The sequence below is a fragment of the Vollenhovia emeryi genome, unplaced genomic scaffold (genome assembly GCF_000949405.1).
Source record: "Vollenhovia emeryi isolate VEMERY1.0 unplaced genomic scaffold, V.emery_V1.0 DF939171.1, whole genome shotgun sequence".
NCBI lineage: Eukaryota > Metazoa > Arthropoda > Insecta > Hymenoptera > Formicidae > Vollenhovia > Vollenhovia emeryi.
Genome location: NW_011967195.1, coordinates 373,786 through 395,141, shown reverse-complemented (window position 1 = coordinate 395,141; position 21,356 = coordinate 373,786). Strand labels below are relative to the sequence as shown.

Below are 21,356 nucleotides of genomic sequence, written 5' to 3'. Positions count from 1 at the left end.
AGATGTCGTTTCGGGGTATCTAGAACGACACGCGACGGATGAAGTCCCGGAATCGACGTTTGTCGTCGTTAATAGGATTCTATGAGCGGATTAAAATAGACGAGTAAGATCACCCGTGATTTACCTGCGACGTTTAAATGTCGTGTGCTATAAGCGTATAGAGAACCATCTAATAAAACTTGTCGCTAACGTCAGTAAATATTTCACAGTTAATTAATTTCATCGAGAGAACCTTTCTCTGTTATATAGTGCGTCGATCTACTTAATTTTCACGTTAATTGATATAATATAAAGGACATAATTGTTAGTTTACCGTTGCTGCATGTTGATGCTTAGATATTCTGAGAAAATCTGAAATGATTTCGTTCATTTCTCTCGTCTTCTCAGAGTCCTTTGATTAGCAGACTTGCTTGAAAGGCGCTACTCTTCATTTTTAGAACGAGTTCTCTTCTTCCATTTCCTTGTTTTTAAAAGTGTGGGATACGTAGCGAACGAAAATGTCCATCTTCATAAAGGGACACTTGTATAAATATATTTGAACAAATCGTTGTGCTTCTGTGTCAACGGACACATTTTAATAGAGAGATTGAGGTCAGCTATGCGAAAGATCAATACTTGATACACGGTTACGTCAATACGTAATAACAAGCCGAGATCCGCGGATGATAACGTTGTATTTAGCAGCCCATTAGCACTCATAAACAAACGTTCCATTATTTTACTACGGCACATTACGCATACCGCGTGATCGATAAAGTTATAAGCCACGGATGCTGTATCGATGCAATTATATAGGTGAATCGGCATAACCATTATCAGATCTCAGTCTCTGGCAATTGCGTCGCGCACGTCTACGCGCGGCACAGATACAAAGCAACGAAATTTTGATTACCGCAATTCCGGATTGCTCATCGCGAATTAAATTCGAGTGTATCCCATTTGGAACGTTAATGTCTCGGTAATAGCGATCGTGTATACACGCGCGCACATACGCATAATGCTCGAGCGTGGTGAATTTGTTACAACGCTACGGTGAAATCCGTGTTCATAAAGCACAACACACTCGGCAAACATTTGCGCTCACCGGGGCTGTTAGCGTAAGAGCGAGCGCTAGCTAGGAGGCAGACGTGCATTATAGCGCGGCAACCAGTTTCGGGCAATGAAGTACCTACGGACCACATCGTACGTAGGATAAATGTTTGCCGGGTCTCATAACGTCGTTCCTCATTGTCTCCGGCATCCTGAAATCCTGAAATCCTGAAATCCCGAGTCTCCTTCATTCGATGCGCCGATGACATACGCGCGCCCGTGTATTCCACGTCGGGGCACCGTCGAAGAAACCGCAGCCGTTGTCGGACACGTAATCGAAGTTGTGTCAATAGAGAGTACAGCCAGTTCGATTAACAATAGCTGCTTGGACAGACGACCGTGCCACGCGTGGTTTAACACGTAGCGAAATGAAACTGGTAATTTTTAATAATCTCTGTCGGATACAAGAATAATATTGAACATAATTTCGAGAATATCGCTGGAAAAACCGCCTTGATTCGAAGAACAATAACAGGGAGAGATAACGTCGTATACCGAAAACAATTCAATATAAATATATCTATAATTCGTTTGTTATTTTTTCAAAATTGAATTAATTTGATATTATTAATAAAATCATTCGATGCTTTTACAATATATATTTTTATACCGCGTTGAAACTATTAACGTAAAAGTATCGGGTGTGGTATTATGTTGCTCGAGAAAATGCAGCATTAAATAAATCGCAGATTTAATTGGATACGAAGCGAATTGAGCGTATAAAAACAGTAGCAAACCACAAACTAATAATCTTAAGTGCAGCGAAGCTGAAGGCTTAGTTATTTACAGTTAAAATTTCTTTCCCACTTCAAATGGTAGGTAAGATTAAAATGTTTTCAAATGTGTTCGCAATGATAATGGCTATAATAGAATATTATCTCGGTGAAAGAAATTAATTAAAAGTTTAATTAAATATTACAATTGCCAATAAAAAATATCGTTATAAAGTCACATTATAATGTGGTTACAAGTACTTGCCACTGGATTGCGGTGAGAATAAAATATTATTCGAGAAGAGGATTTCTATTTTAGATTCTCGATCTAGACAGATTAAGTTAAAGACTTCTCTTTGAAAGCGTTTTCATTGGGTGCTTTAATATTTACCGGGTTTTTCAAGCAGAAAGTCTTTAGGTATTACACGAGATAAATGTTGGCAAGATCTTGTCGCTTCAAACATGCTGAAACTCCTTATCGATTCCTTAATACGGCTGCGTCTCCGTCGCCGTCTGTCTGTCTCAATGGCGAAGCACCGTGAGAAGAAGCACACACGACGCTGATAATCTATCAAAGATCGTGTCGATAAACCCTGTGAATTGGGTTGAGAGTAAATGAGTTTATTGACTAATTATTCTAGAATTTCAATTTACAATTTATAAATATCCTTATTTTAGATTATTAAGGATATGTAAAACGCGGCAGTATTTTAGAGAGCGACTACCGTTATATAATAATATAACTTTTGTATGCAGATTAATATAAAACATCTGTCATATTTCTAAAATAATTAAATCGAGGTCAAATAATTGTCAGGCATTTTGTAAAACATTCCTTTAAATACTAAGTTGATAACCCTTTGACGTCCTAGCAAAAGAAGATTTATCTCATGAACTCGTATCTCATCTGTTGCATATCGATATAAACAGATATACACAAAGTACACCCAAATCACCTGGCAATAATTTAATTTTCGTGTATCACAACAAAAATGAATTACGGATGTTTTGCCTCGCTCAGCTACGGTTACCGCAATTGCTCTCCGACATCAATGATCCGGGAGAGTATGTGCATAGAATCCGCGAACGCGTGATTGCACCGGCGCATAATTACACATCGTTGCGCCGGCGGGTCTCTTGATTGAACTAATTTAACCTCCTAATCTATCTAGTCCCACCTCTCCCTATCTCAACCAAAACCACAGGGAGCGATACGCGCATCATTGGAAACTCGGCACGAAATCGCGTCGGTAAACTCTATCGGACAATTTAGCGATAAATATGAGATTCGCGAGAATTGAAAGACTCCCGAGGGATGACTTACCATGTCTAAAGAATGAAGCTGCAATACTAACCGGCAATTGTATAGTATGTTCCTTCGAGCGATTCTAAAGTTGACTTTCCGTCAGTGAGAATTTACATCGACCAAGATCGCAGAACGATGATATTGTTAATACGACAACACTCAGGTTTATTTCATCTAAATTCAAATGTTCCTAAATTCAACATTTGTGGCAATTGCGTTTACAATAAGAGGCGAGCCGATATGACCCGACAGCGAGTTGTCTGGATCATGACCTGAATATACTTTTGACGACTATATAACTTAACACAATTTAAAAATTAGTTAAAAAAATTGAATTTTTTAAATAGGAAGCCTATACTGATGCCCTACTACCCCCCTATTAGAAATTGTAAGGCGTAACATGGGGCAAGCCATGAGGTCTTGATAAGAAAAACCTGATCAGGCAATTTGAATTCTCGACGTTACATTTACGGTCAGGACTGCCTGATGAGTGCCTGATTCAGGCATTAGGGCATCCTTATTAGGCCCCTACTAAAATTTCTGCTCGGGATAATGAAAGGCGTATCGTTATAGGTGCACACCGTTCTTCCATTTGGCAGTCCAGTTGAACGTACACGATACCCCGCTATTCGAGTAATCTGCCCGTTTGCCTATCTCGAGCGAAACATCGTGCGAAATGATGCCCGGGTGCAGTAACCTTGCGCGAAATCGCGTCGATAAACCCCGGGGTTAGCGATAAACCTAGCTCGAATGCAGGATATACGCGGTGTGACCGGCGGGCGGCGAATTTCGCGGGTGCGCGCCGCCGGACTTTTTGTCATTAGCAATCTGATCGCGAGTCTGCCGTGCTTTATGGCAGTCTGATGCGTTCAACACTTGGCGATCATCTATTATATTTCGCACGTTTTACCACTACTGTTGCAATTATTCCTCCACACGTTCTCATCGTACCTTGCGTTTCTTTATGCGTTCTTTTTTTAGCGTTAACTCTGTGACGGCAGATAAAATCATCCATTCTCATTGGATTGGCCGCCCGTCGGGTTTCCCGCTGTTCAATCGCGCTTATAAAAATGCGCAATTTAAAAGAACGAATCGTGTGTGAATTAACGATTAATTCTGAATAGTACATTTATTGCGCGTACGTGACAACGTCGAGGAAGCTAAATCTCATTTTGTATCTTACAATTAAAAGCCATGTGTGCGATAAAAATAATGTTTTTATTTAGCCGTAAAATTTATTACGGTTTTTATTTTGCCGTAAAATTGATTCTTTCAACGATATTTCGTAACGTTTGGTTTTTAATATGTTTATTACATATATTCATGTTTCATAGCACACTATTAAAATGCCGCGTTAGTCTCGTTCGCAGATCGCTTTACTGCGGTGTCCTGTCGTTTCGAAAAAGCGAATCCTATTTATTTTTGCAACGTTATTCACCGTTCGTGGCTTAACTGCTAAATAATTGCAACGGTGGCAGTGTTAAACGCGTGTGTCATCGTGCTCTTTCAGTATAATTCGGTTTGCAACATAACCGGTCGTAATCTGAATAAAATCGATCGACGTAGCCCGGCGTGGGAACGAGCTCTAAAGCCAACGGCACACGATACGATTTTTCCTACTGGAACTCTTGCAAGTGCCAAGATAAGAATGCAGAGTCTTAGATCAGATGACTTAAGGCTAAGCCCCGAGCAGAAATTTTAGTAGAGTCCCGGTAGGAGCCTAATAAAGATGCCTTAATGTCTGATCAGGCACTCATCAGGCAGTCCTGACCGTAAATGTAGCATTGAGAATTCAAATTGCCTGACTAGGTTTTCCTTATCGAGACCACATGGACTTGGTAACAATATTTCCCTGGCTTCGGGTTGTGCTTTGGCGTTTTAAGAGACAAACTTTTCCATTACCCGGTCACTCGTCACCACGTGACACTTTCAACGGTGCGTAATTGATACCGCAGGGTGTCCCGACCCTGCCCGATGCTGTCCGCGAAATTTCATTTTGCGTCGCGGGCATTTTCAACAACGGGTAATTGATGCGGCAGTTTTCATCCGCCGTCGAGCTTGCAAATTTCGTTCGTGTCGCGACCTGCTTAAGAACAACTTCCGCTAAACTCGCTGCCATCCTGGCTGGCTACTGCGCGTCGTGTCTCGTTAAAAAAGTTTGACGGTGCAGGATGAGAGGCGGGTCCCCACATACACGCGGCTTCGGCGTGGAGTCGAATATATCACCGGCGCCATGGAAATTCACGGAGAAACTCGGGCTAAATGTTAAATATCCATTAATCTTGCGGGGCAAGATTAATCCGACACATTCTGACCGAGCAAGCCGCCGCGGCGTAACTGCTGAAGAATGCTGGCAAATGTTTACCATATCAATCACTGCGATGCGCTTCTGGCAATGCGCTCGTCGTCAATATTCGGAGTCCACACAATCTCATCGTAATAATATCGCTTATGCATTTTGCACGGGACGATAAGTCCACTTACATACGCGCAATGTGCAGGTTACACTTACTAAAAGCATCGGTTCATTGAGCCATCAATATTTACAGTGCGGTGAACAGTGCGAGATTTGCAATCCATTTGTCAAAAAGCATTTATTGCTAGGTTCATCGATCTTTATTTTTGTATCAACGCTGAAAAAAAATTTTTCGCTACCGTAGCGAATTATGATTTGCTGAAAATATTATGCTGCTTTATCCATAAGCTTCTAAGCCACAGCAAACGGTTTGCTGTCGCACCTAGTACTATAGGCACAGTAGCAAAGTATCAGCTATCACAACTAAATATTAGCTGTCCATATCTTATAACTGAAAGTTAGTTACCACGTGCAGTTTTTAGCTACGGCAGTTACTTTTTTTTCCGTGAAAGATCTCCGCGATAATTATCTCGACATGTCCTTAGCACGCGATGTAAAATTAATACGGGTGTGCATATTCACAAAAGTTGATAATCTTTTCTGGTTTCGTACGGCGGAAATTTTATGAAAACATTAACTATTTATTATTGATATTTTCAGTTTATTGAGAGCAATGTTCAATATTGATTCAACTTGCGTACTAGCTAAATCCAAACGTATCATAAAACTTCAAATAACGGATAACATATAGGTTTATATGTATTTGCAGCGAAAAAAACTGAGAACGCGTCCGCGCTACCGTATTTTTTACATGTTTATCTTAATACAACATATTGATTAAATATGCCGTAAAAAATATCGTGGTACATAAAATATGATTTCCAAATCTGAAGAATAAACCGTTCGCGACAGAGAAAACAAAATGAAGAATAAAATAGATTTTCGACAACTGGCGTGCGATAAGCGTAACTTCCTCTATATGCCGGAACTATTGTACCCACCCGATAAAATCAGAGTTTCCAGTCACAGATGGGCAGCAATTCACAGTCGGTTTCGATGTTTAATGTTACGAGCACTCGTTAAATTGTTCCAAAGCAAATTTTACAAGTTTAATTGTATTCTTTACGACGCGGCCGTCGATTCCGGGCAGGCAGTGTGTATCGGGGTCAGCGGCGAAGTCAAGATAACATGAAGTTTCCTCTCGGAAAATGGCCGTGTACACAGAGCTCGCAACGTGGGAGGGAAAAGTTTTGTACGTGGCATTTGTTAAGGCGGCTTTACGACAGAAGCGCCTTGTTTTCACTGAGGTACCTAACTTTTCCATCGTGCTCGGCCTCGCAGGCAGGCAGCGAGATCGTTAAGTAGTTATTTTGCTCATACGCTGAGAAACTGCTCTGTATAAGACATCATATACGCCACTGTCGGCTTCGCGTTAATTAGTCTTGCTTTGTTGACTATTTGCTTAATTTACATATATCCTAGCATCTCTCATTTCCGCGTGCTAAGAAAGAATAATGGCTCGTAAAAGAGCGGCCGCGACAACTGGATCAAATGCTACGGTTGTTATTGTTAGCTATACAGCTCGTGGCAATCGTATTTTAACTTCACTTCAGATATAATTTATAATAATACGATTGTAGTACTTTATTAACGTAGAATAAAATTACACAGATCTAATTAGTCGGTCTTTAAAGATTATTTCATTACAACTCGCATGTTTGCGCATATAAAATTTCCCCGCGACGTCGCTGCACGGTTTTCTGAACCGCGACGTATCGTAAAAGGATTGAAATTAGCAACAATTACTGTTCTATAAACTGCGACATGTAGCTGTAATTAAATTTCGACGTTAAAATTGCTGCAACGAAGCAGACTCATCTCGCGCATGGTCTTTATTTAATTATTTGATATAACAGTTTGTTGAAATCGGCATCAAGCCGTTCCATATTATTGCAGAAATTCTATATCGGAATATGTCGTCATAAAATAGCGTTGGTCGATCTCGTTGGTTACTTAAGTCTGAGACTGGCGCGCGTCTGCGCAGATAATTGAGTGCAAAAAGGCGCAATCAATGACGTACGGTCTGTTGATAATACGTGTTCACTATTTTTATATTATCGGCCGCTGACAGCGCAGCCCCTGCTCATTAACTATAGGCGAATCTTTGCGGGACGTTGAAGCACGAGATCGTATCTCAGCTTTATGAGCTGCGCTTACGTATAAGGTGATCGGACGTTTCGCTGTCACTCGAAGCCGAAAATTCTGCTGTTAAGCGACGCCTGTAATTCCTGATTGTCGAATTTAATTAGCTCCCCTCTTTATCTTCGTACTTACAGGGAAAAAAGTAAAACTTTCTGCTAATATCAGAAGTTAAGCGAGAGACAATTATCGTCCAAGGATCACTAGATTTTGATTTTGATATATTAATTGAGGTGAAAAGAAAATATAAATTTGGTTTGTGTCGGATAGGATATTACTCGATGAATAATAAAAGTTTCTATTACATACTCTTGAAATGTTACCGTTAAATACTGTCGACGCTGTAAGACTAGGAACGACGTCATTAGATAACGTTTGGCGATCGATAGACATTTTCCTCGCGCAGTCGAGAATCGGCTGCTTACTTTCCGCGAATCGTCGACCTATGCGCATCAAAAATCGGGTGAGAAGTGCTCGTGGGGATGCCGTGTACGTAGGAGAATACGATAGCCATTTCGCTCGCACGTGCAGCGCAAGCAAGGACGAGCAAGAAAGTTCAAACCAATGTCAGGAAACGAATTCCAACGGGGGGATAAGGGTGTCTCCCGTCCGTGGAACATACGTTCCCAGTAGAGGGCACATACAATCGTTCGCGGTGTCGTCGTAAAATTTCAATTTTCCCATATCGCGATATCTACAGCCGGCGGGAACGACGTAAGCTCTCAGATACGGCCGCTCCCGCGTGCACACCCGGTATATGACAATGCGGTCCGAAGGTGGTGGATCGATACCGAGGAAAAGTCGTTCAATCTTCCGTCTCGCAGAGGGAACTTAAAACGCGCATTATGGAGGGAAAAATCGCGCAATGCAAAGGGAGGACGGGTGCTTATTAGGAAAAGAGAGAAAATGCTCCTTCAATCTGGCTCTCCTAAATGGCCATTATTAATAGTGGCGCGTTAATAGCAATGCCGTTGGAAAACTGATGCGAATTATTTATAATATTACTTTATATATCCCTGAACTCGGATAATGGAGAAGATTTAACGGGGAAGTATACGCATCGTTCTAATTCTTGACTATTCTAAAGATATTCTATGGGCCGAATGTTGCATTTGCCACGATTATCATTGGAAATATTGTAAATCCGCAGTGGCAATTAAGCGACAGATGGATTAGTATGCGCGTATGAATTAATAATGACGCAAAATTATTGTAGGACAATTAAATAATCATAAAATAAATTTCGTAACAAAATATTCAGATTGAGATATTCCCGGAATCATTTTGCGGACATTAACGTTAATTATATTAACAAGTTAATCACTTCGGAGCGCTAATTCTATTATCATTCCCCGCTTAATACCGTGTACATTGTCGTATTAGATTATGCGCAAAGTGAATACAATCAATATAATCCGATCCAATCCCGATTCTTAAAACTGGGGCGAGATAGAGCGAGGAAAATCGTCCCACGATAACTTATCTGGAGGACTCTTTAATGTCCTGAGTCATCAGTCGAACGATCTGCACCCGAGCTAAGCTCACTCCGAAAAAGGAAGGCCGCGGTATTTTTTATCAACCGACAAGATAGCTACCAGAGGGATCACAAAGAAGCTCCATAAAGCTTCGCCGTGTCTCGTAATACACGGTACGCAAATTAAAGGACAGGATGATCTTTTTTAAAAGGGTGTTCCCAAAAGTATTTCAATCTGTATAGTCTTACCAGAGTATCCTGAAAGTTATACGTCATCAGCGCTGCAAGAGCTTGACGGAGCGAAATTTGTATTAGAATGAAGTAATTTTCAGGGTAGCATACAATTGTAGATATATCGATTACATTGCATTTTTATTTAACCAAGGCAATTTGAAAATCAAAAGAATGATATTTTATTCAACATTTTATTCATTTTGCATTAAAGGGGAAAACACACACACACACTCTCTCTCTGTCCCCTAAATTATTAATTATTATATTATTATATATTTTATATTAGTATTATATTTACTCTACTTATTGCTAATGAACTTTGTATATTTTGTTGATAATGTATATCGTTGTATTATTGATTATTCTTTTAACAAAATTAGGATATTATATATATCCTGATAAATAAATATATAATAGAATGAGAGAAATTTGCAAACTATTATATTTACCTATTTAGTTAATGCTAAAAGACTCGATATTTTAATCTAATGTATGTATCTGTAATTATATCACAGTCGCGATAGTGTTTGTGAAACATATGGCATGAAAACAGAGAAATGTATTCTCCACATTGAAAGTCTCGAAGACAAAGTTCACAAAGTTCTTTTTCCTCTTAATGCCAGGAAGCGTTGGAAACAATGTTGCCGTCGATAGCGCGAGAATATCTTCAAGGCATGGAATAATTTTCTTAAAAGCATCGCGTTTTTTTTTTCTTTGAATAGCTCACTTCTAAGGCTTACTTGGGAGTCGAGGGAAAAAGAATAAAGTATCATCAACGACTTAATATGGAGTTCTCAAAGGGAATTGCTTGGCCAATATTTATTACTTTTTAGAAGAACAACTGAGATATAAATGTACAGCTTAATTGCTACGTACAGATTACAGTTGACATTTATATAGGACGTAATTTAGAAACGGTGAGAGCTATTTTAAATACATACCGCAGAGTATAGATACGCCCACGTTCTATCTATCTTTGAAGGCGTATTTAATAAAACATGGGGGATATTAGCATACGCCGTAATGAGCGTGTTTCAGCGTGGTAATTACGAGTTAAATGTACTTGCAGATGATGATCGTCATCATTAGGTGACCGATCGGTCAACACCCCCGGAAACCACAATTTATCGAAAAATTAATGGCGCAAGTCAATGTACAGTTTATCTGCCGGAAATTAGGGCAGGACATTTTAATAATTATTAATTGACGTTTATGTCGTATTAACCTGTTCTCGATATGTACGTATCTTTCATTGAGATATGAAATTACCGTATTCTCGTTTAGCCGAGTGAAATACGTCTGATGTCGAATTAAATTAACTTGCAACACTGAGCTAATATATTAAAATTTATAACTCCTTTTATATCGAATATATATATTTTAAAAGTGTAAATTTGACGAGTGATATAGGTATCCCTGCATACAATATCATACGTCTACTAAAAGTCTAGTTAAATTTCCATTAAACATGACAAATTTACTTGTTAGCTAATCTGGCTTATTGAAGGTACAGCCACCGGCTGTTGGATTTAAATATAATATTCGGGATGAGTCCTGCTCGTGTCTTTGAAATTTAAATTATTCGCCATAACAATCTGTAATTCGATCGGTAGTGAACTAACGATAAATCACACGGATTTCGAACTGGTATGTAGTATTAGTAATTAATATACTTTAATTCGTGCCAGAGCTCAAACAATATTTCCCAGTGACTGTAATTAATTATCATAGAATATTCAAAGAGTATCTTAACGCGATTCGTAATCACGCTTGTAATCAGGCATATTATCTCTCCACAATCTCGCAAGCAGAAGTGTGTGGCAGAAAATAGAGTTTGTTAAACAAGTAGGTTAATTAGATAAATTACAGATTAATTGACAGTGTCTACTTTCGCGCGTGAAATATTGGCATAATAATTAAAATACTCACGCGATCAGTTACCTGTTTCCGGTATTATTGATCCCTGTCGAAGTTATAGACAATCTTTATTAAAGAACAATGGAAATAGCCAGAATTAGCCGCGCTGCGCGCGGATTGCAAGCCATCGGAGCGGAATGGACAAGTAGCATTAGCTAATAAATGATGCCATTGCCGGAAGACTCGCAGTATTGGGACAATTTTCAGATGTCGATATCGCGGGATATCGAACGATCGTTCTCGTGTTTCGAACGAAAGCGTTTCGAAAATATGCTCGAGCAGGATTACGGCTCGTTTCATATTTGCCCGCGTCCGCGTACTTTTTGGCGAAAGGGATGAATTGTCCTGTCATTGCACACGCGGCTACGTTAATAACTGTTCGAACACGTTGGCAGAGATAGTTAGTTTTCATTGAAATATCGAATCGCCATGCATTGGGTATAACTTGTGTGGCTGTGATTGGACGTATTATGGTGTGATTACTATCAGCAACGTTTAATCGTAAAATGCACACACGCTTTAATAACGGTATATGAGAGAGATTCCACATTTCGTTATGTTGTAATTTAATACTGTCTCCAATATGTAACGCTCTCCCGCGAACCTTTGAATTTATTAATCAATGGCCATGTCACTTCTGTCGTAGAAAACCAAAGGCAGAAAGAATGCATCTCGCAATCGCTTTTTGTAAATTTTGTTTTTCCTTCCCTTAATTTTTTCAATAATAGATACTCCCTGAAATGAAAGAATATAATAATATATTGTAATACGAAATATAAAGAAAGATGTAGATTAAAAATGTAATATAAAGGAACATATTTTCGACCAAACTTTTAGAAATGATACTAAGATAAACGCCATTTTGTCATTGAGAATCTTGGATGCCATAATCTTGAGGGATGAATAACCGAACAAATGATTCATTTATAATCTCCTAGTTAAAATCGTATAAGCGCTTGAAATGCGCGCCGAGCAGCAGTCAGGAAATTATCATGGCAGATAATTACGGCGAAAAGCGAATGTCGACGAATACGGACGTTCGTTAATAACTGCTATTCTCGCTTCATTATACGAACCGCAATTTGCTTATTGGACGTTTAACAGCGGTCGCACCGCGGCATGCCCTGTACAGCCCTAGAAGAGGATATTGAAGAGACGCGAGGTACTTGCCCGCTGTCCATTTCCCGCTAACAAAAATATCGGGTTTCCCATTAAACGGCTCTGTAATTGATGATTCCATTCTTATGAAATTCTCATGGCAGATATCAACTCACTATTAAAATAACGAGCGAGCGTTAGAAGGGATCGGATTGATTGGCTCAATTTTTCGGAGTTTAAGGACCTTAGGCATAATGTAAATGCATAAGCATTTATAAAAATTAATTAAAGTATTAAATAAAGAAATATATTTTCTTTTAACTCGGAAATTTTACATCATATCGGTGATTTGGAAATTATATAACGTTACCGGTAATTTATCGATTGTTGTAAAACAATTTTTTTATTTTCTCCTCGTCTGAAATCCAAGTTTAACACAGCAGTTTTATTCGCGCGCGCGTTCAGTTTATTAGGACTTTAAAATACCATTTATCGTGTTATCGAATTGCGCATCATTAAATCGTGTCAAATATCAGTAGCATCATTTCAATTGTGACGTCCGATCGGTTTACCTCTCAGCGATAGAGGTATTGAGTTTCCTATTAAACAGCTTTTTCAATAATGGCTCGGTCGATCGGTTAATTTTGTAAAACCAAAAAAACCTCTCACGGACCCTTGGAGAAAATTGAATCTTAAACAGTGGATTTAGGAGCGATGATAAAATATATCGTTTTTATGTGATGTTATGGAAATAATCGTGTTAGAATGCACACAGTTATATTTCGAAAACTTGGATAACTATGCGAACGTCACGTCGAGTAAATAATGAAGGTTTACTAATTTGCGATAACATTATACGCCAATCCAAATAAATCTCTTTTACGTTTCAGCGACCAACAGAATTATGGTCGTGTGTATCTCGTTTAGAAAATATGGATGGAGTTTGTCGATTTTGTTTACGTATTACGACGAAAATATCGGAGAGTTCCCGCTTAAATTATCTTACAGCCGAGTTGTTAGGCATAAACGCTAGTGCACGTTCCTATCAATCACAGTATTACGAAATACAAACATAACGCTGATGCTCAGTAATACCGATCGGTTCGCTACATTTAGCCATATGGAATATGGTAATGCAATTAGTTGCACCATCATGTTCAATCAACCGTTCTATGTCAATGAAAAGCACAGCGTGCGGTAATTAACGATTAACCTAATTTCGGAAACATGAACAATTAACTTACAACAATTCAGATGTGACAGGTCTTCGTAAAAAAGGGACGATAAAAACTTGTTGTATATAACTTTAAAACGCGCAGTTACGTTGTCGCGCAAGTTTCATCTCTACGCAATTATCCAACTCGAACAGTTAGCCACTGATTAACGAACTTTGATGACTATTCCTGTTTAGGTGTCTTTTATCCGTAATTCAGTAACATACGTATCGTATGTATTTATGGCAATCGCATGCGTGAGAGAGAAGGACAGGCACCCGGTGGTTTAAATAAATTTTATACATCTCTATATTTAAATAGCAATTTGTGTCACGTTTATGTCAGATACGTTATTAATTGGCCCATAACTAAATCTTCATGCTAACACAATTAATTCTGGCCAGTATGAGTACATGACGTATCGCAAAAGTTGGCGATGACCGATATTGTGCGAACAAACAGCGTTTGTTCCTTGTGACAAGCCGATACACGACGTTTCGCTATAATATGCCGCCGATAATATCGCGTTCGTATATTGCATTCCAATTCACTACATATCGTGTCTCTCATTAAGCGAGCTTCTAATTAGCGATTGGTCTCTATCCCGTTACATTATGCAATCTATCTGATGATTTCGATCGTCAGCACTGGCTTTATAACGCGAGTGTCGAGTAATTACATTCGTTGTTTTAACGAGAACATTTTAATCATCTCGTACAAGGGTAACACGTACGATAAAGCGGAGGAAGGACTGAATCATGTTTGCGCGCTTTTCAGTCGCGCCACGCTGCTCGGTACAAAAGTAGTTAAGAGAAATTGTTGTGCAGTTAGGACTTTTAGACGTAAGCGCAATAGCATCGCGCCTAAGTCGCTGAATTAATTATGATCGCGCGATTACGGAACGGGATTTCAACGGGCAATCATGAGCGGTATTGTGGTGAAAAGGCACGGTTATGTAAATGTCTTAAATGCGGGATTAGAAATAATCCGTGCACTCCCAACTCAAACGTGACTAATAATAACTCGGACTAGTGCGGCCCTTCGCCGATGTAACGCGGATAAGATTTAACTAACCGTAAAACGGATGCAGCGTGCGACTAACGCACAACTTATCGAGGAGCGCCGGTGCGGCTTCGAAAATCGCTGTGTGTTTCCACGGGCGTTTTTGAGTCGTTGTTCTTAAGTTGCGCGAGTCTTAATTCGTTCACCCCTCTTTAATCCGACGTTATCGCATCCGACGACATGCATATCACAGATTGAGGTTCGTGACACACGAGCGAGCCGCGCAGTTCTGAACGACTTTTAAGTTGACTTCGGAGTTTTCTTTCGCACACGCGGGGTTGGACTGTGAAAGTCGGGCTCTGACGAGGCACAAAAATAATTTTCCGCGATAAGACCGAGCACGCAGGCGAGCAACTTTTTAGTAAACACCTTCCACCAGAGTTGCCTACTGCTTTGCGAGAAAAGCCGTGATTCTCACAGCTGTTCGAACTTTGGTCTCCCGCTCGTAAGCATCCAAAGGACTTTGATTTACTGCCGCATCTTAAATATACCTTTAATGCGGCAACATGGAAAAATCGTTGGACCGTTTTAACCCTTTAAGGGCACATTTTTGTAGCCAACCAATAATGAAGGTTATGATAGTTCTTTAGGTGTTTGGGATCGCTGATCACGATTCTGGGGTCAGAAATGCAAAATTCAAAATGGGGGATTAAAGATGGTGGATCGAAATGGGAAAACGAATTCCCGCGAAACTTTGTACCTAGAGGTTTTTGCTGTCGTTGATTACAAATCTAAAGTCAGAATTGTAAAATATAGTTCATCTACGATGGTGGACCCAATATGTAGGCAATTTTTACTTGAATTGGCAATTTTCCGCTAAAGATATAAAGTATCCACGATCTCGAATCCACTGTATTTAACGTTATGATTCTGACATCAAATTCGTAATCAGCGACCCCGAAGATCCTTCATTACACATTTTTATGAGAATTCTTGAATTTTTGCTATTTTTGTCCGCCATCTTGGATAACCTCAGATTCGTATTCAGCGACCTCAGAAACCCCCATATATATACTTTCAGTTAAATTCTTCGTTAAATATCTCCGTGAGTGAATTTCGATGAAAGAGAATCGTACGTTTTTTGACATAAATTATTTTTCAACAATTGCATGAAAATAATCAATATTAGCAGGGCTTAGAATTTCATAGTTTAGGTACGTACTAATATTATAGTAATAATTACTATAAAAATGATATTCCTGACTATAATTATTTTACTATGCAATTATAGTTTCAAATACCACACATTTTTCTATCAGTGTAGGATCCTGTAGAATCTTGTTTGAGAATTATTGATGCACTGAGAAAAATTTTCATCGGATAAACCTATTAAATAGTGTTTCCGAAGGTTAATTTTTCCAATTACGTTTTTCGATTAAATTATGAATAGATACATCCGTTGAAATTTATCCAATAAAATGCAGTTACCGATAAAATTTTATTGAAAACTCGATATTTTTCACCGAATATAGACTTTTAATAATGAAAACCCTGATTATCATGAGGTGGGACATATACGACCCATTGCCCGCAAATGATTAAAATAGAGTGTTAGACACGTATTAATTAGAGAGTAAAAATTCTATTAAAAGACGAAAGTAGGACAGTATAGGACAAGAAGACGTGTATATAAGATAGTGCTTTGAAGATGTCGAACAATAATATAATGTAAAACATGTCGAAGCTTTTTTTAGCTTCAACAAATTTTTGCAAATTTAAAATTAACTTGCTCGGTTCAAATATGAAGAGTTGCTAATTTCAGTAGGACACTGAAAAATTTTGTATTCTAGAAATTTTTTATCCGACATTCTACTTCGTGCTCTGACGATAACGATATTATGTGAAACTATGTGAAACGGATGAGCGATAATTAACGTCTTTTCTCTCGTAGTCTTCTTCATATAAAATATATTTCTATACTACAGGTACAAATAGAAGAATATCGCGTAAGAAATGTTCGTTTTCCACGCCCAGCGCTAACGATGTCCCAACAGAAAGCCCTACACTCGCGGTTAAATATTGGTACTGCTACGCGTCGGGGAGATTAAAGCTTTTACCGGGCTGCGCGAGTCTAATTGTCTCCAAGAGCCAAGTGTCGCGGCGCGATATTAAATCTTCTTGTTAGCGAGAGGTAGCGCGGGCGCACCGGATGTCTCCATCGGCACCGTCGAAGCACCGCGTCAACCGGGAGGATATTTCTTGCGCGCTCTATCGTCACCGTCGACGGTAATGCTCTGCTCCTGCTGCGGCAAACGTCACCTGTCGTTCCTGCGGACCTCTACGTCCGTTACATGAAATGAATACTCGAACGATGGGTCGTCGAGTGCGGCACGGTTTGTCAACTTCGGATTCTGCCGTTCGTGTAACTTCCGACGGCGCGCGGGGACGGGCGGCTTGTAAGTTAACTTCGAAATCGGGACTTCGGCATTGTCGTCCCCAGCCATCGACTTCGGAATTCGATGTCGTCGGTCGGTACGAACGTTTAAACGCGACACGGCGATGCCCTCGAAACTTCATTAATACCGAGTAGATCGATCCGGTCGTTTGACTAACGAGAGGCGATCGACCTCGCGAACTTGCGCGCGAGGGGATGTCACCTCGTTTTTGCAGAAAACTGTCTCACATCTCGGACTTTACGGGCGCATTGGCGAGGAGCTTAACGAAACCTCAAGCGCATTAGAGTAAAGTGTAAATCTCGAGAGACGTAATAAAAAAGAAGCGCGTCAAGAGGGTGAAGACCTTTCGGGGATTATAAACGCTGCAAAAATTCCCAGAAAGATGTTTATTTATAAGATAAGACTTACGAGCATATTAAAAAAAACTATTTAATAACATCATCTAGTTCCAAATCATTTAGACATTTAAATTGTTCCGGATTGACTTTCTAGAAATCAATATCTAATGATTTCAATACGTAAGAACGTTATTTCAGGCAAGTGTATCTTTAAATATTTGGTATAAAATAGAAAACTTTGAAATCCAATTCTGTTATTTAAAGAAATCGAAATCATATTTTATCCTCTTAATAAGCTGTTATTGTGAATATCAGTTTCTAATCAAAAATAGTTTTCCAAATTCTCATCTTTAAGTCAGTATAATATTTATTCCTGCTTGAGAACGTACGCGCACTGTATACCAAATGCTTATTTCTTTTCGAAGAAAGAAGTGAAACGTTGTGATATAAAAATAATATTTATAGTGAAAAAATTAAGCTGTGAAAATTATTTAAGGGTATTCTGGATTGATGGCTAATCTTTGAAATCGTCGATAATTTAATCTCCTATATTCTCATTCAACCTAGGACGTAAAGATGTGTTGGAAACATACATATTCATATGCAACATAAAAGAGACAAGAATAGAGATGTTCATGAGATATATATCCTTGTCTAACACATTGCGCTTTCCGTTGCAAAATCTGACACCTATAGTTTGTCCGAGGAGGAAACGACGTTAAGAAACAAGAGAAATAGAAGAATTTATGTTATGTGACGTTGTTGTACATTTATGTACTACATTTATTAAACAGCTAAATACAACTTAAATATATAATAATTACTTTGCGAATTAAATACATTTAGATTAATCAATATCATAAAATTAATATATCGATCGATGTCACGATGTTAATTTTTATTAAGTTTTATTATGCAGGCGTTAATTTATTACTTCGCACCGAAATACATGTATAATTATGACATAATAATAAATGATGACATGCTTCCAATGTGATTAATCAAGAGATGCAAATTGAAATATCGTAAAATTGGTAAACAAAATTATTGAACGACAAATGTGTGACGAGCCCAAACATTTGCCATGTGGAATTGCATTCTTCTGGCACAATTTCCGCGGGAGTGCGAAAGGAAATTAAAAAGTATGTTTTATTTGATTATTCGTAGCACGTTGCAAACTGGGCGCGCTTTAACATGATCAAACTTTGATTATGCCACTCTCGAAAGGAAGTTGTGCGGGACTTACACAACTAATCTCGGTTCGACGAGGTCCGTCCGGCAAACTTCTTACGGTAAAAGTGCTTTTTTTTTCTTTTCCGCGACACATACACACTCGGGAAGTCTCGGTGAACTGTTGTAACTCGAGATTTTTGTTACATCGAGACGATGAACGACGGTAATATGTAGCGGGATAACGATGAATTCTAATCAGGCATACATAGCAAGGTCCAAAAGTTTCCGGCTCAAGGGTATAAGACAAAGTGATAAAATGTAACAACTATTTTTTTACTTTTCAATATAAACCGTTATTTCTGAATTTTTATCCTTAACATAGTTTAAGGGGATCACTCCTTTATATTACTTGCCCTACAGACCCGACTTAGTCCCGAGTGATTATTTTCAATTTTCAATATTAAAGGCCGATTTGCGAGGGAAAAAAATTATTAGTGGCGAATAAGTGGTATCCGTAAATTTAAAATCTGTACTCGAAATAAAGGGCGATTATATTGAAGTATAAAATGGGTCGTTTCATTTTATTATAGCCTTGGGCCGGAAACTTTTGCACTTTATTACGTACCTTTCTTTACACATTTATACGGTTGGAAAATTTAACGCTTTCAGAGAGAATAAATAAGATAACGAGAAAATCTGTCCACAGAAATTCATATTATTATCAATTGTTATATTAATTCAATCCTCTTGGTCCCCAAATTTGTATTGCACACGAACGAATTGTATGTGCTATATTTATATTATATATCATATAAATACGAAGACGAGCTCATAGATGATACAATTTCCATAACGTATAAGAATGATGCATGGAGAATGATTATGATGCATTGTAGCGCACTGCGGGGCTTAGTATTATTTCTTCTTTCTAAAATATTGTAAATTGCAGTACAATGGAGTAAAATAAAATTGATCTTCGTTATAATAAATGCCAAGGTGGACTGCGAAAATGAGAAAGAAAAGCGGCAGTAAAAAAATGTTTAATCGCGAACTTGGAAACTTAAGTTGCCATCAAATCAGCGTGTATTACTTACGCTAATAGCTCCTCGAACTCGGAATGGTTTCGTTTAAATCTTGCTGTCGGCTCGCCTTTGCCGGGGACGACGGAAGGAAATAAAGGCGAACATCGCCAAACGCGATATCGGCGGAACAGCGGTTGTATCGCGCGTGACTCCGCATGTTTAAGTGGCATTACCGTCGTATATATATACGTTCGTACGTGTTCCAACAGATTGCGAGTGTCGACTTGCGGATAGGAGAGCGTGTTTGCGAGCGCGGTAACGGACGCGTGAAAAGAAGATGGAAGACTTGCGCGCGCGTTATATTCTCTCGCCAACTTGCCACATTCGACGTGAAAACAATCTTCTTCTTTCTCGCACACGCTCGGCAAAGTCATAGTTTATTCTATCTAGGACGGATAGAAAGGAAATTTAAGGCTGTAGTCGGTCGCAAAGACAATTTTAACCGTCAGGTCGCGCAGCGGTATTATAAATCAGCGGTATTATAAAAACGTTTTACCCGTACATGTGCCTTCCGTATATATTTATTTCGGGATTACATAAAGTCTTGTTAGACGTGAGATCGATAATTCTTATAAGATTCTAATAGGTCGTTATGAAATAGGTATCTAATTTTTTTTTATATTAAGCTTCATTCAAAATTTTTGCACATAATTATACTTTCGTAGGTTTCTAAGATTCAAGTTTCAGCTATTGTTTGCGGAGCGACATTAATAATTAAAAAATTTCATTAAAGTGTTACTTTATGATGCTAAGGTAAAGTAGAACATTGCAAGAATACTTCGTAAAATAAACTCGAAACTTGAACAGTCGAGTTACAGGAAGGCAAATAAATATTATTTCAACATTAGAGATATGAGTAGTAAGAGAATTTTTTAATATTTAATTGTCTTTCCGCTTTCAGATTTTCTATATTTTACAATTATATTAGGAATTATTTCCCGAGTAGAAATGAAATCAGGCATGTCTTATGTATAGTCAGGGCCTGATAGGGAGGAAGTAAGGAATTTCTGATATGTGCTTGACCCGGTGCGCCTGATTTTCTTATTTGATAAACCAGAGTGTATAGGATGTTATGTAATACCTGCCTCACCTCCTATTTACGGATAGAGCGGATTAGACTGAGTCGAAAAGTCCTCTACCATCTTGCAATTTAAAAATTAGTTTTAAACAATTGAATTTTAAAAATAGGAAGTCTACTGATGCCCTACCACCCCCCGCCCTTATTAGAAATTGTAAGGCGTAACATGGGGCAAGTCATGAGTTTTCTGAGCAGAAATTTTAGCAGGGTCCTGACCGTAGATGCAACGTCGAGAATTCAAATTGCCCGATCAAGTTTTCCTTATCAAGACTTCATTACGATAGTAATCCTGCTCCTGATGAGGGCCTGATTAGGCATTAAGGCGTCCTTATTAGGTCCCTACCAGGACCCTACTAAAATTTCTGCTCGGGTTGATACGCGAGCTTTATGCGTAATCGTCAATCTTATCTCGATGTCTATGTACTTGCATTTCTGGTAACATTGAAAATTCTGACGTGCGTTTTCGGCAAATTGCAACGTATAAAACGAAGCAAGTCCTTAAATAATTTCGGGCTGTATACAGGGTGTCTGATTCGATATGGACAATTCCAAAGATTATAGTAGATTGGGTTAAACTGAGAAGAAAAGTTATATAAAATTTTACAAAATCGTAATTATTATCGGCCG

At 38.7% G+C, this 21,356-nt stretch overlaps 1 protein-coding gene across 2 annotated transcripts in view; it reads left to right on the top strand.

Moving 5' to 3' along the window:
• The window catches only part of LOC105563819 (hemicentin-2), a 302,661-nt gene that overhangs the window by 103,290 nt on the left and 178,015 nt on the right, over positions 1 to 21,356 (top strand). The gene's annotated exons all lie outside the window — the stretch shown is intronic.